The 14708-nt window shown below is 37.1% G+C and overlaps 1 long non-coding RNA gene across 1 annotated transcript in view; it reads right to left on the bottom strand.

The window, feature by feature from the left end:
- Positions 1-14708, bottom strand: part of LOC143656907 (uncharacterized) — a 395508-nt gene that overhangs the window by 28391 nt on the left and 352409 nt on the right. The gene's annotated exons all lie outside the window — the stretch shown is intronic.

Here is a 14708-nt window from a genome sequence, read left to right as displayed (position 1 = left end):
CCTGTGGTAGATGGGTCAGTTAGGTAGAGGATACTAAAACCGTCAAAGGTACTAAGAAAGAAAGGATTTCTATGGGTAGGATGCAAAACACATGATTAGTTGGGACACAATTGATTAGGGAGAAAGTAATAGAGAAAGGGGTCTCCAGGTGAGAACAGCATAAGAAAATCTTGGGAAGAAGAGATAAGATGAAGTGGGAGAGAAGTAAGAGGGGGTGAAGGAGACAATAAAAAGAAGGAAATTAAATTGCAGCAAGGCAAAGGTGGCTCTGGATTCTAGAGGGAAGAGACTTTCTTTGATTGACTGAAGGCTCAGGAGCACAAACCAGTGAAAGCAATAGTTCCAAGTCATTCATCTATCCAAAATATCCACTGGGTCTCAACTCTTTGACTTGGCCCTCAAGATCTTCCATACTCTAGCTCCATTCCCCACAAAGCTATTCCTCCTCCTCTATACATCCTTCATGCTCTCACCCAGCCACACTGCTCACTGTTCAACTGTTTGCAAAACCTGAAAACACATTCCTATGTACTCATTTCCACATGAAATTTCTTACATGTAGTATGCCTTTCCTCCCTCAACTCTACCAGGCATAACTCTACCCATCTAATGTCTAAGTCATGTAATCTTATTCATGAATAATTATTCCTTAACATTGACTATGGAAAGTATAGTTTAAGAAGGACTTTCATATCCATCATCTCACTGAATGCCACTCCACCTAGAGCCTATCATATTCCAAATTAAATGTGATCTGTTCTTCCTCTGAATCCCAAGTAACAGTAGCAGAAATAATAATAATGATATAATGGCGATAATGCCAACTTTCAATAACTACTAAGCACTCCATGTATATATAAATTTATAACAGCTCATGAACAGTTCTGTCATTCCCATTGTATAGATGAGAAAATTGAGTCTCAGAGAGAGTAACTGAGTTGTCCAAAGTCATAGAGTTAATAAATGGCAGAGCCAAGGTTCAAGTTCCAAAGCCTGTGTTCCTAACTCCTTGTGCTATCAGAAAAGCTTATTCCTTTGGGATTTTATCATGTACTGCCTTTGATATATTTTTATGTATATGTTTTAACTTCCTCATAAGACTTCACTGTCCTTGGGGTGGAGTATGTGTCTTTTATCTCAATTGATTGTAAATAACATTTGTGTAATCACTTTGCAGTTTAGAAAATACCTTAAAACATGACTGCATGGAATATGTACCACTAGACTCCTTATTTCCTCCTTGTGCATGAGAAATATGAAGTGCACAGGACTTATGTGATATCATCATGGATCTAATGCTAGTAGGTTGCATTACTTCCCCAGAAACTCTCAACCAAAACCTGATGTTATATAAATACAATAGCTCTCTCACCACCCAGTGGGATAACTAGAAGGCATGTGCTCTACACCATTTCCCAGAATTGGCCAAGGCAATAAGCTCCAGATCCCCAAGGTGGTAATTGGCTTGATAACATACCGTTTATTTGCTCCTTCCCTGTTTACTTCCCTAGGCCTGGACTGGTGCTTCCTAGAAGTCCTTCCTAGGATGACTTCTCAAAACACTTTCACTCATGTCTTTTTCAAAGGGTCTACTTCTGGGGAAACCAAAATTAAGACATTCTTCTTGAGGCTTTGCTTCTCTCAAGGGATTGGATGTGTAGGGCTAGTGCGATAAAATAATCAGGAATTTTCTGCCATGTGATTTTCATTTTCATTCTTAAAACAAAGGGGAGAGTTAACTGTTACAAAGAGAGTCAATCATTTAATAACTGCCACCTGTTAAATTCATTTCAAGTCAAAGTTTCTTGTTTAAAGGAACCATGATGTTAAATCGGCAGCTACTTTGGAATCTAAAATAGAACTCATTAGCAAGGACTAGAGGAATAGGTTTTGCATTTCTCTGTTTTCTTTCTTTTTCCATTACAGACAGAAATACTCTGACACATGTGTCTTTGCTCTGATTACAGTTTAAGGCAATCTCAGAAATTCTTGCGTTGAACTTCCATTCCTAGGTAGCATAGCCCATTCTCAGTGTCACAAAGCCTTCACATGAAATCAAGGCTCTTGATGTACTCCAGGGGTATTAAAAGAAAAAAAAATGAAAACAATTTAATCTGATGGAAGGGTGTCCAAAGAAACAAAGCTAAAAATGCACATGTATAAGTGCCCGCATAGTGACACACAAAGCCCAAAGAATAGCTGGTGCTAGTTTGAGTTCACAAGGCATTGTTTTTGTCCAGGCAATTATCTGAACTCAGTGGTGGCTTTATCATTTTTATTATATCTCTGACTAGTGAATCTTGAAACATCTCTAGTCCTCTCCCTAGTGGGAGAAACCGAAACATAGAATTATTAAATAAAGTAGCAGAGCTGGGTTGGTGGCTTAACAGTGTTCAATGAAGAATACTTCAGATTTGAGGAAATCATATGTCTCAAAATCTTGGCTTAATTTTTTTTTAATAATGAATGAGGAAGTATATTAATGTTTTAAAAGTTCCACCAGAGTAAATTTTTTTTTTATTTGACATGGTTATTTCAGTCATTTATCCAGGTAGAGTTCTGTTTTAATTGGAGATGGAAAGCTGCTAAGGAGCTCTGTTCAAGATGTCAAAAATAATAGCACCTACACCAGAGATGGAAACTGGCACAGAGCTGAGAAGTGGTGCTCACTTGGCCCTTCAGCTAAGGATAAATCTGAGAGTAAAACCTTCATATCTTCAAAAACCTCAACTTGGCACAGGAGAGCAAGGGAGTTTGGATTTTGTGACTATGTATTAAAATGGAATGTTATATAGATTCTCAAAGCATCTTTGCTCAGAGGATTATCTCAGCACATGATGGCTTCATTTATTCTCAGGATATCTCTAATGGGTGAGCTACTGATAAAATACCACTGCTTTTCCTCTTCGTAGGAGGAAACAGAAAAGAAATCCTGGTCCCAAGTGAGAGTGTGAATTGATGGATGGCAGAGTCGTGAAGGTCTTTTTACTAGTGACACTTCATGCCAGCATAAACCAAAATTCTTACTTCTAGGAGAAATTAGAAAAAGAGGGACTTGGGAATGTAGAAAAGTGAATGATAGAGAAAAAGAAGGTTTTTCATTGTATTCTTAGGAGAGATAAAGGAAGCTCAAGCAAATTTCAGCTACTGCAATAAAGGATTTTAATGGGTCCAGGTAGCTCATGAGGGCCATCATGAGCAGAGGGAAGGTTGTACTTTGGGAAGTTTTGGAGGCATACCCTGGGGGACATCTGGTGATTTCCCTCACTCAGTTTCCTTAAACAGAATAGGTTAAGTAAAGGAGACCTGAAGTTTTTCTCATTTCAGTCAAAATGGTCTTTGTCTCCATATCTTATAGAGAGGCCTGAGAGGCAGAAGTCAATACCTAAATAAAATAATCTAAAGAAATGCAACTAAAAGCAACTCTCTCATTAAGTAGAAGCCCCAACAGCACTAAAAACATTTGACTTAAAACAAACATGGTGCTTTCAATCTGATCATTTATTACAACTTATTTTTAGCATCTGAGGAAGGCTGGTCAGTTTAAATTATTTCCATTTTAGAGATGATGAAGCTGTGGCTCATAAAACTTAAAAGACACAGTAATTCTTCAGGTTTAATAATGCCTAGCCACATAGGAAATATTCACTATAGTGGAAAAAAGGCACAGTTTGTTTGGCCCTGCTATATTTTAACCAGAGAAGTAAATGAGATAGCCTAAATGTTTGATATAGACATTTCTATTCTCTTCATAGGCTGTTAGGCTGACTCTTTCCATCACTGATTCCTCCATCTATTTTAGAAGGTGTTTTTTATAATTGTAATGGTAATTGCCAAAGTAATTCCTCTATTATGGCTCTGCTCTTTGGGTGCCCTTTTCTTCAGCTAAAGGTTATTGCATCTGCTAATCAGAAATATGGAAAAATGCCCTCAAAGGTAATTTTTGAAGCCCTCGTGTTAAGGAAAACTCTGCTTAGCAATCTAATCAAGATCTTTTGATAGTTTTCCCAAGAAAAGAGCTTCATGGAAATATTTCATGAAGCTCACATCGACAAGAAGTTACCAGTATTAACCGAAAGATTTGGTAAGGGGGAAGCATTGAGGTGGGAGTCAAGAGTCCTGGTTTCCAGGTTTAAATATATGACTAGTGGACTAAAGACTTTTGGGTAAAGCATTTAATCTCTCTAGTCACAGAAATTCTTATCTGCAAAATAAGAGAGTAGGAATGGATGCTATCTGACATCCATTCCAATCCAAACTCCATTACAAATATATAGGGTTATTAAAAAAAAAGTTACCATGAACGCTAATGAAATGTTGGTGTTCTTAAACTAGTGGTAAGAAACCATTGCTTGTCTATGAAAACTTATGAGGACCTGTTTTTATCCCACAAAGAGTGAGCACAGGAGGAAAGAAAAGTTTGGAGTTAGATAGAAGGAAGACTTACTTTATTCACCTTGCTTACTAACACTTTAACTTGTTGATAGATCCTTCATTCATTCTGGAGATCTTTGACTAGAAGGCTTTCATTCACGGCCAACCATAACTCATCTAAATTTGTCAAGTCTCTAGGGAAACAGAACCAACAGGAGAGATCTGAAAATATTGTGAGATTTATGTAATACTTTTCTCATGCAACTATGGAGATGGGCAAGTCCAAAGTTCATAGTGCAGGCTACAAACTGGGAACACCTATGAAAGCATTCAATGAATTCCTTAGGAGAAACTGGCTGGTTGAAGTAGAGATGGAATTTCTCTCTTCTGACTGCTGAAATCACTACTTCTCATTTTAAAGTCTTCAGCTGATTGGATGAGACTTCTCTTATGGTGGAAGGTAATCTCCTCAGTTGATTAAAGATGTAATCAGCCACAGATGCAATCAACTTAATATGATTTAAATTCAAGAAATGTCCTCACAGTAACAATAAGTACAGTGCTACCTTGAACAAACAATTGGACACCATAACCTGGCCAAGTGAACACATGAACTTAACCATCACATCATCTCTTGCATAAAATATGGGGTACTCTGTGGAAGAATATCTACTTGAAAAATAGCAAGACTTCTAGCTCCTTGTTAAACTTGTATATCACATTTTACCCACAGTGGTCAGAAAGGTATAAGAAGGGGTAGTCCCAGATTACAGGGGTTTCCAAAAACAAGAAAACCATTCAGGTAGCTATGAAGACTGACAAGAGAAGAATAAGTTGAATAAAAGTAGGTACCCAGAAAAGCAAAGAAGTAGAATAGTTAGTAGAGGCTCTCTTAGGGAATTAATGCATCTCGGTTTCCTGGGGCCCTTCTATGTCTAGAATCTGTGACTTTAAGATATTTCTACATTATTTGATAAATGAAGGGAATAGAAATCAATTGCAGCAATGCCAACTTATCTGTAATTCTCCTGTTCATTCACAAGTTGTCCTCTTTTTTGGAATTTCTTTATTGGGTCTTGATTAGTTTACTAGAATCCTATAAAAGAAGAAACATTTTGGAGAAGAGGGAGATTCAGAGAGAGCAGAGTAGAATGACATAGCCACAAGAAGCAGAGTCCATCAGCCAGCGACCTTTGGAGATGAAAAAGGAAAATGCCTCCCAGAGAGCTTCATGAAACAGGAAGCCAGGAGAGAAAGTTGGCAGATGATACCATGTTCACCATGTGCCCTTCCAGTTGAGGGAGAAACTGTGACTGTGTTCACCATATGCCTTCTCACTTGAGAGAGAAACCCTGAACTTCATCGGCCTTCTTGAACCAAGGTATCTCTCCCTGGATGCCTTAGATTGGACATTTCTATAGACTTGTTTTAATTGGGACATTTTCTTGGCCTTAGAACTGTAAATTAGCAACTTATTAAATTCCCCTTTTTAAAAGCCATTATGTTTCTGGTACATTGCATTCCAGCAGCTAGCAAACTAGAACGCCTTGCAATAGTTTGCTTTTCCATAATGAAGTATCCTTTGGATACTCATTAACATGAAACCTGACCCAACTTTTCTCTATTTGGCCCTAATAAAGTGAAATAATTCCAGGTTTTTAACTTCCCTTGGTGTTTCTTTAGATTGCTAATACCTTTCTAAATAGCCTTTTAAGAATGCATTTTTAACTAATTTACATTTTTAAACACTAAGTATATACAAAAAATTGAGTTTGCCAAGTTATTAGGATAGGATCAAATTAGATGTCTGTGAAAGCCTATTAATAATAGTAAACTACTTCACCAGTGTTAGTTATAACAATAATAAATATCTGAGACAACATAGGATAGTGGTTAATAGCGTGGGTTTTGGAGTCAGAGCCTAGCTTTTAATTTTTTTTTTTACTGTGAAAAATAACATAATATACGAAAAGGCAATTAATTTCAAAGCACAAAGCAACAATTAGTTATGTAACAGATTTCAGAGTTTGGTATGGGTTATAGTTCCACAGTTTTAGGTTGTTCCTTCTAGCTGCTCTAAGATACTGGAGACTAAAAGAAATATCAATATAATGATTCAGCAGTCATACCCACTTGACTGCTATCAAATCCTATCAAATCCTATCTTCTCTTTTATAACTCCACCTACTTTGATACTTCTCCCAATTTTAGGGGTTTATGGGCTATGCCTATTCAAACCTCTTCATATTGGAAAGGGTTGTTGATAATATGGGGTAGAGGGATGGAATTAGTTGATATTCTGGAGAGGCTGGTCCCTTGGGTTTCAGGACTTATCTGGCCTAAGAACCTATCTGGAGGTTGTAGGTTTCTGGAAAGTAGTAATAGCACATGGAACCTTTGTAGAATCTCAGATAAAGCCTTGGGTGTTCTTAAGAGTTGGCAGGAATGGTTTTGGTTAGAGTTGGCAAAACATGATAGATCTAGCTAAAGCTTGCATAAGAGTAGCCTCCAGAGTAGGCCTTCAACTCTATTTGAATTCTCTCAGTCCTTGATACCTCATTTGTTACAATTCTTCTCCCTCTTTTGGTCTGGAAGGCATTGTTGATCTCACAGTGCAACAGCCAGGCAGAGCCTAAATTTTAATCTTGCCTTGCCTCTTACAACTCCATGAACTATGTCAAGTTTTTGAAGTCCTATGCATACCTACTTTCCTGGACTATAAAATGGGAATATTATCAATATTTATCTCCCAGAGTTGTTCTAATTATTAAGTGTAGAGAACATATGTAAAGGATTTACAAAGTGCCTGCTCAATACATGTTAAATATTATTTGTAATTACAATAATTTAATAAACATCTGTTAATAAGAATAAATGTGCTGCTGAATGAATGAATGGATTATTGTGAGGATTAAATGAGAAAATGTATGTAATAAACATAGCACAGGGCCTGGAATAATAGTATTTTATTGCCTCTAGGAAGTATAAAGTATAAAGGGCCCCATTATTTTAAGTGCTTCTAAGAAAGAAGAAAATTCCATCAATTTGCAGGACACCATCAACTGTAAAACACATCCCTATTTCAGAGTGGTAAAGTTCTGGAAAAAAATCTGCACCTTAGAATGGACAAACTATTACAGTTTTAAATAAAGAGCATATCATGAAGGATGAGGAAGAGGAATGTTCCAGCTTGCTAGCTGTCAGAATACAATATACCAGAAATGGAATGGCTTTTAAAAAGAGGAATTTAAAAAGTTGCTACTTTACAGTTCTAAGGCCAAGAAAATGTCCCAATTAAAACAAGTCTATAGAAATGTCCAATCAAAGGCATCCAGGAAAAGACACCTTGGCTCAAGAAGGCCGATGAAGTTCAGGGTCTCTCTCTCTCAAGTTAGAAGGCTCATGGTAAACACAGTCATGGTTTCTCCCTCAGCTGGAAGGGCACAAGGTGAGCACAGTGTCATCTGCTAACTTTCTATCCTGGCTTCCTGTTTCATGAAGCTCTTCAGGAGGCATTTTCCTTCTTTATCTCCAAAGACTGGCTGCTGGACTCTGTGCTTCATGGTGCTGCAGCATTCTCTGCTCTTTCTGAATCTCTCATTCTCCAAAATGTTTCCTCTTCCATAGGAGTCCAGTAAATCAATCAAGACCCACCCAAATGGGTGGAGACACGCCTCCCCTAAATCCAGTTTAACGACCACTCTTGATTGGGTTACATCTCCAGGGAGATGATCTAATTACATACAGTACTGAATAGGGATTATTCTGCCTTTACGAAATGGGATTTTGATTAAAACATGGTTTTTCAAGAGTACACACATCCTTTCAAACCAGCACAAGGAGGAAACGGAAAAATTAGAGAATTCCTATCAAACTAATTTCTCAATAACCAATTGAGAAATATGCAATTTTTTCTTTTGCTCACATATCCAAAGTTATAGTTTCACATTAGTGAAGAAGAAAATTAAGGAACTTGCCAAAGGGAGCCAACAAGAACCATAAAACAAGATCACTGTGAATTACGGTAAGTTTCCCACAACACTCATAGAATCCTTACAGGGCCCAAGAACTGTAATTGACAATTACATTGACCCCTCTCACCCAATGCAAGTATCTCGTCTACAGCATTTCAGAAATGTATATATATTTATGTTGCCTTTCATTCCAGGGCTTCTTTCAGCAGGTCTGAGAGTTGCTCTTTTGCAAATATAAATCCATTTCCACAGGCTGGTGCTGGGGTAGGTGGGGAATAAGTGACGGTGTGTGGGCGTGGTAATCATCACTGTCACCCTTGATGGGAAAGTGGGTGACACTTACTAGTTCTAAGCTGCAAAGGGGGAAATAGCATTCAAAGTATAATTTAGACAAGCTCTGGAGAATAAGTGACATGGAAGGGGAGGACCAGCTCTAATTTATCTCAGAAAACTTTTCCAGCAACTACAATAGGCAGCTGGTAGGAGAGAAGGGGAGGAAAAGAGATTTAGGAGAAACTAAGAATGTCTGTGAGCAAAAGAATTGAGAGAAAACAACATAGTTGCTGCTATTTTGGGGGAAATCCAGACATTCCTGAAGGACGCAAGCTTTTTAACCCTACTGTCAGCATGCCACTCCTGAGTAAGGCATTATGGCCAATCAAGCAGGATTCTTCAATTTTAAACTAGTTTTAGAATAGAACAAACTGTATTCTTCTATTTACACATTTAACACAGCAGTTCTCAATCATGGCTGTGCATTAGAATCTCTGGGCAGATTTGGAAACACACCAATATTAGAGCTTCACCCCTAGAGATTTAATTGGTCTTAGATCAGAGCGATTGCTATTTTTTAAAAACTTTAACTGGGTGATTCTAATACATATCCAGGTTTGGAAACCACTGATCTTATTCAACCCCCTCATTTTACAAATAAAAACACCAAGACCCAGAGGATATACATGGATATATAGTCAAATCCTCAGAGCTGCAACTCTGTGGTAGATTCCACCATTAATCTTAATTTGTCATTTCTCTATAGCTGTATTGTATGTATATTGCACCCTTGCCATGGCCTCAGCGTGGGCAGAGTGTAGGTCCCTGCCCTTGATTATGGACTTAGCTCTGTGACTTGCTTTGCCCAGTGGGATGTCAGTGAACAGGACATGAGCAATGGCTGGAAATGCATTTGCATAGTTGGGGTTGCCCTCCTGTATTCTGATCTTTTCCCATGAGCACTTGTCTTGGGTCACCAATCCAAGGAAAATTTGAACCTCATGGAGCAGACTGGAACTTAATGGCAGCTTGGAACTGAGCCTAGCCAAAGCTCAGCAAACTAGAATGTGTATGAGACTGAAATGAATACTTAATGTTATAAGCAAATAACTTTGGGAGTGCTTTGTCATGCATCACTATTATGGAAAGAACTGACTGAGACAGACTCAAACCTGGGTTTTCATTCTTTATCACTGGACTACCATGGCTTATAATAATATGGGCTGTTCTGTGGGGTATAATCCAAAGATGATCTTCCAGTGCTTCATAAATGACAAGCCAATTAGATACTTGTCATGGCACCTCAAATCTGGGCAAGCAGATATGTAAACCCTAAAGATTCCTTTTGATTAACAATTCAAGACCGATTTTTTTCCCCTACTGGGGAAGTATTCTTAACAATTTTAATATTTTAGTCATTCCTGAAGAACTGTAACTAATTATAACTGTTTTTGGTCTCTAACTATATAAAAATTTAATTTCTTTAATCCTTAAAGAAAAAAAAAAGCACTGTGAGATAGATATTATTATTAGGCCCGTTTTACAGATAAGGACCCAAAGAGATAAATAACTCATCCAAAGCCACCTAGCCAAAATGAGAACTACAGAAGCTATACTTTTAATAACTATACAATACTGCCCCCACCTTGACTTCTTTTTTATGATCAATGCCTCCTACTCACATTGGATAATTTGACAGGAATGCACATCACCCCAGTATGCTGTTCCAAGACAATTACTTTTTCTTTAGGCGTTACCTGTATGTCTTAACTGTTCTTAGTTTCTCTCTTTACATTTTCTATAATTAAATTATAATTTCAGTCTATAAGGTCTGAAAACTCTAAAGTCTGACCATAATAAGTCTGGAAACTATACACACACACACACATAGATATATATAGATACACAGTCTATAAAGTCTAAAAACTATATCTAAATCTACCTAACTATATACATACAACTGAAGCAGTCTTTAACATTATATTATTCACCTGTATTTCCAGACTCTATTTTCCCTGGTGGGGAGCAGTTATACTATTAATAGAACTTGGGGGTGGGTAAAAAGTTCTGATAATAGTACAGCCCTTCAAGAATTACAGTCACTTGGAAAACATCAACTACATCTGAGTGAGCTTTTAAGTGGCTGGCTGTGTGTTTGCGCTACCTCTGTGTTTCTCTGCCTAGTCAACTCAATGTTTAACTCCTCTGATAGCTACAAAGGCTGAAAAGAGATCGAGGTAGGAATCAACAATACTGTAGCTCTTTAATTTTAGGAGGGAAATGTTCTTTTTATTTTCTTTCTTGTATAAAAGTAAACATAAACTGCTCTAAAATTTTTTTACATCAACTGCATATAGCTAGTTTCCATTTGTTTAAGGCATAGTATGGGCCATATTATTCATAAGAGCTTCTAATCAGAATGTATTTATTTTGGCTATTCAGCGTCTGAACCTCTTTCAAAGTTGTGAAATCATTCACTTTTTGAGCCCATGTGGAAGTAAAGGATTGCCTCTCCTGTAAGAGCTGAAAATGCTTTTCTATTGATGTCCCTTCTAGCCAGGTACTGGCATGTAATTTAGACTCCACCAATCAGATATTGGCATCAACAGAGGTTTGTCTCTTTTCATAAGGAAGATTTCCTGCAGAAGCCCCTACCCTAGCATGCTTCCATTCTCTTTCATGGACCACAACTAGGGAGAATGGCCACCCTCAGACATGAAGAAAGCTGGAAACGTGGATTTAAACTTCTTAGCCTCTATGGTAGGATCCAACAAAAGGAAAGTAGGTTGGTAATGGTTATAGTTCAACCCTTTAGCAGGTAAGTAATACTATTCACCATTTATGCATAAGTAAACAGAAGCTCTCAGAGGAAGATGACGTGCCTTAAGTGACACAGATAAGTGTGGAAGAAATGGGATTTGAACCCAACATCTGCCTGACTTAAAAGTCCATATTCTTTCCATTATGCTATTGTGGCAGTGTTCTAGTTTGTTAGCTACCACAAACTGAATGGCTTTTAAAAGGGGGGATTTATTAAGTTGAAAATTTACAGTCTTAAGGCCATGAAACTGTCCCAATTAAAGCAAGACTATAAAAAATGTCCAAATTAAGGCAAGAAGAGGTAACCTTCACTTAAGAAAGGCCAATGACATTCAGAGTTTCTCTCTCAACTGGAAAGCCACATGGAAAACACGGCAAAGTCTGTTAGCTTTCTCTCCAGGCTCTTTGTTTCATGAAGCTCCTCCAGGGGGTATTTTCCTTCTCTTCATTTCCAAAGGTTTCTGGCTGTGTCAGCTCTCATGGTTCTCGTGGTTCTAATAAAGGGACTCTCAAAATGTTTCTTCCTTTGAAGGTTTCCAGCAAACCAATCAAGACCAATCTGGAATGGGTGGAGTCACAACTCCATGGAAGCCATCTAATCAATAGTTACCACCCACAATTGGGTAGGTCGCATTTCCATGGATGATAAAAAATCTTCCCATTCAGCAATATTGAATGAGGATTAAAGGACATGGCTTTACTGGAGTATACCACAGATTCAAACCAGCACAGGTGGTTATAAAATATTTCGACAAATATTTGATATTACTTGCTCTAAAAGATAGAACTTAATTCCCCTCCCTTGAGTGTAGGCTGAACTTAGAAACTAATTTCTAATAAATAGAATAAAGTGGAATTTAGAGTGTCAGATTTAACAAACAAAAATTCAGGAGGCCTACTTACATTTGAATTTCAAATAAATAAAGAATAATTTTTAGCATTAGTACATTTGAAATACTGACATTAAAAATATCTGAAATTCTAATTTAACTGAGTATTCTTTATTGTATCTGGTAACCCCAGTAGAAATAGCAATGTGTAATTTCAGAGACTAATACATAAAATGTACCATAGCTTCCTCTTTCCTTATTCTTGGATCACTCAGTCCGGGAGAGGCCAACAGCCATTTGGTGAAGACTCTTAAGCAGCTCTATGGAGAGACCCAATTGGGGAAAAACTGAGGCCTCTGGCCAGCAGCCAGCAAAGATTGAGGCCTCTTGCCAACAGCCATACTCGAGTTTTCAGATGACTGCAGCCCCAGCTGATATCTTGATTGCAAACTCATGAGGGACTCTGAATCAGATCCACCCAACTCAGCCAAATTCCTGACCCAGAAAAATTGAGAGGTAAATATCTACTGTTTTAAGCTGTTAAGGTTTGAGGAAATTTGTCACATAGCAAAAGATAACTAATATATCTATATTACTTATGTAGATATACATCTAGTCAGATTTGGTGAATCCTTCTGGCATATGATGAATTTTTTTATATACAGGAAAATTTTCTTGCTTTTTGTTTGGAAGTACCATATAGCCTGAAAAAATATCCCTTAATAGTGTTGTCAATGGCAGAGCTAAAAGAACACCGGCTAAGTTCTTTTAAGGAAAATTTAATCATGAATAATGCTTTTAAAGCACATTATAATCAAAATTTAAAAAAATATTTTAAGTAAATTGTTATATATAGTATAATTTCACTGTGCTTTACAAGTTGCAAACTTTCACATTTTCTATGTTGTGTCATGTCATTTGAAGCAAAGCCGTAAGGGAACCACAAGATTATTACCTTACTCTTACAGGTGAAGACTTTAAGAAGCTAAATGAGATGTCCAAAGGTCAGTCAGCTAATTGCACAGCTAGGATTCCAACATAGATCCTGTGACACCCAGATCCTTCTAGGGCACTGCTTCTCACATGCGAACAGCATCTCTTTCTTTCTGACTTGGTCATTGATCTTAAATGGTGTTCTGTTGCAGGTAGCTTTTGATATCAAAGATGTTAAAATGAAGGGTGGAAAATGGTCATTAATCATGGGAAGTTATATCACAAAAGATAGCTTCTCTTCACCTTTGGAAGATGAGTTTTAATTTTCTACATTAATTCAGCTAGCCATGAGTGACAAAATTATTGTTGATCAAGAGCTGATACAATCACTCGGCAAGTCCTGTCACACTATTTGACTTGACATTTCCAATTATGAGGCTTTTATACAGAATAACAGCAAAAGGAAAAAAAATGGGTACAAGTTTGTCAGAGGCCAGAAATGTAAGAGGAGGAAAAGAAGGGTAAGAAACAGGAGGAATTTTTATACTCCCCGTCATGGGAGTCTCACACATGATTCCTTAAATCCCCACTTTGGAGTATTGAATGGTAGCAAAAGAAAAGCTATCATAGTTTTGCTATTCAATGTATTACCAATTGTTCATCATTTGTAAATGTCTAGCTCATTCAACCTTAGACAAGAGTCTGTGTGGGAACATTAATTTTTTTATTTTTTATTTTTATTTTCTATTTTTTTGGGGGGTGCATGGTCCAGGAATGGAACCCGGGTCTTGGCATGGAAGGTGAGCATTCTACCACTGAATCATCCATGGGGAGCTTTATTTTAAAAGCTGGTTACAAGAACACCTTGTCGCTTCTATAAAAATGCTACATGTTGATTGTGTAATATTAAATAAGGAGGATCAATTATACAGAAAGAGGGAAAGGTAATTTTGGTTGGTAAAAATAAAAAGAATGTGTTATTGCTTAAGGGGTATAGAGTTTTTGTCAGAGAAAATGAAAAAGTTTTGGAAGTGATAATGATTTCACAACACTGTGAATGTAATTAATGCTACCTTATTGTACACTTAAAATTGCTAAAATGGCAATTTTATGTTTATAAATCTATCTATCTATCCATATCTATCTATATATATAGGTATATCTTCACAGTAAAGTTAAAAAATAAATAAATAAATTTAGGCCATAGTGAGAAATCACAGTGAAAAAGAGAAATAAGAGTGAGAGAACTCAGGATGAACCACAGAATGGTTTGCTCATTTTTGAGTTAAATGTGAGGAGGAACCAAAAGTATAATAGAAATGAGAGCAAGTGGAAATGTGGTCCTTGCTAAAAACCTCACTGTAGATACTCCCTTCCTGCTTGTTCTGGTATTATAATAAGAAAATCCACGTTCAAGTTAAGTGAACAGTAATTAAAAATAGGGCTGAAAGTGATCTAATATCTCCATCCTGAGAAAAGGTCTAGGGAGAAGTTTGGGAGATTA

Source organism: Tamandua tetradactyla, chromosome 15 (assembly GCF_023851605.1).
Source record: "Tamandua tetradactyla isolate mTamTet1 chromosome 15, mTamTet1.pri, whole genome shotgun sequence".
Taxonomy (NCBI): domain Eukaryota; kingdom Metazoa; phylum Chordata; class Mammalia; order Pilosa; family Myrmecophagidae; genus Tamandua; species Tamandua tetradactyla.
The sequence above is the reverse complement of the archived record's forward strand: the minus strand, read 5'-3'. Positions and strand labels throughout refer to the sequence as shown.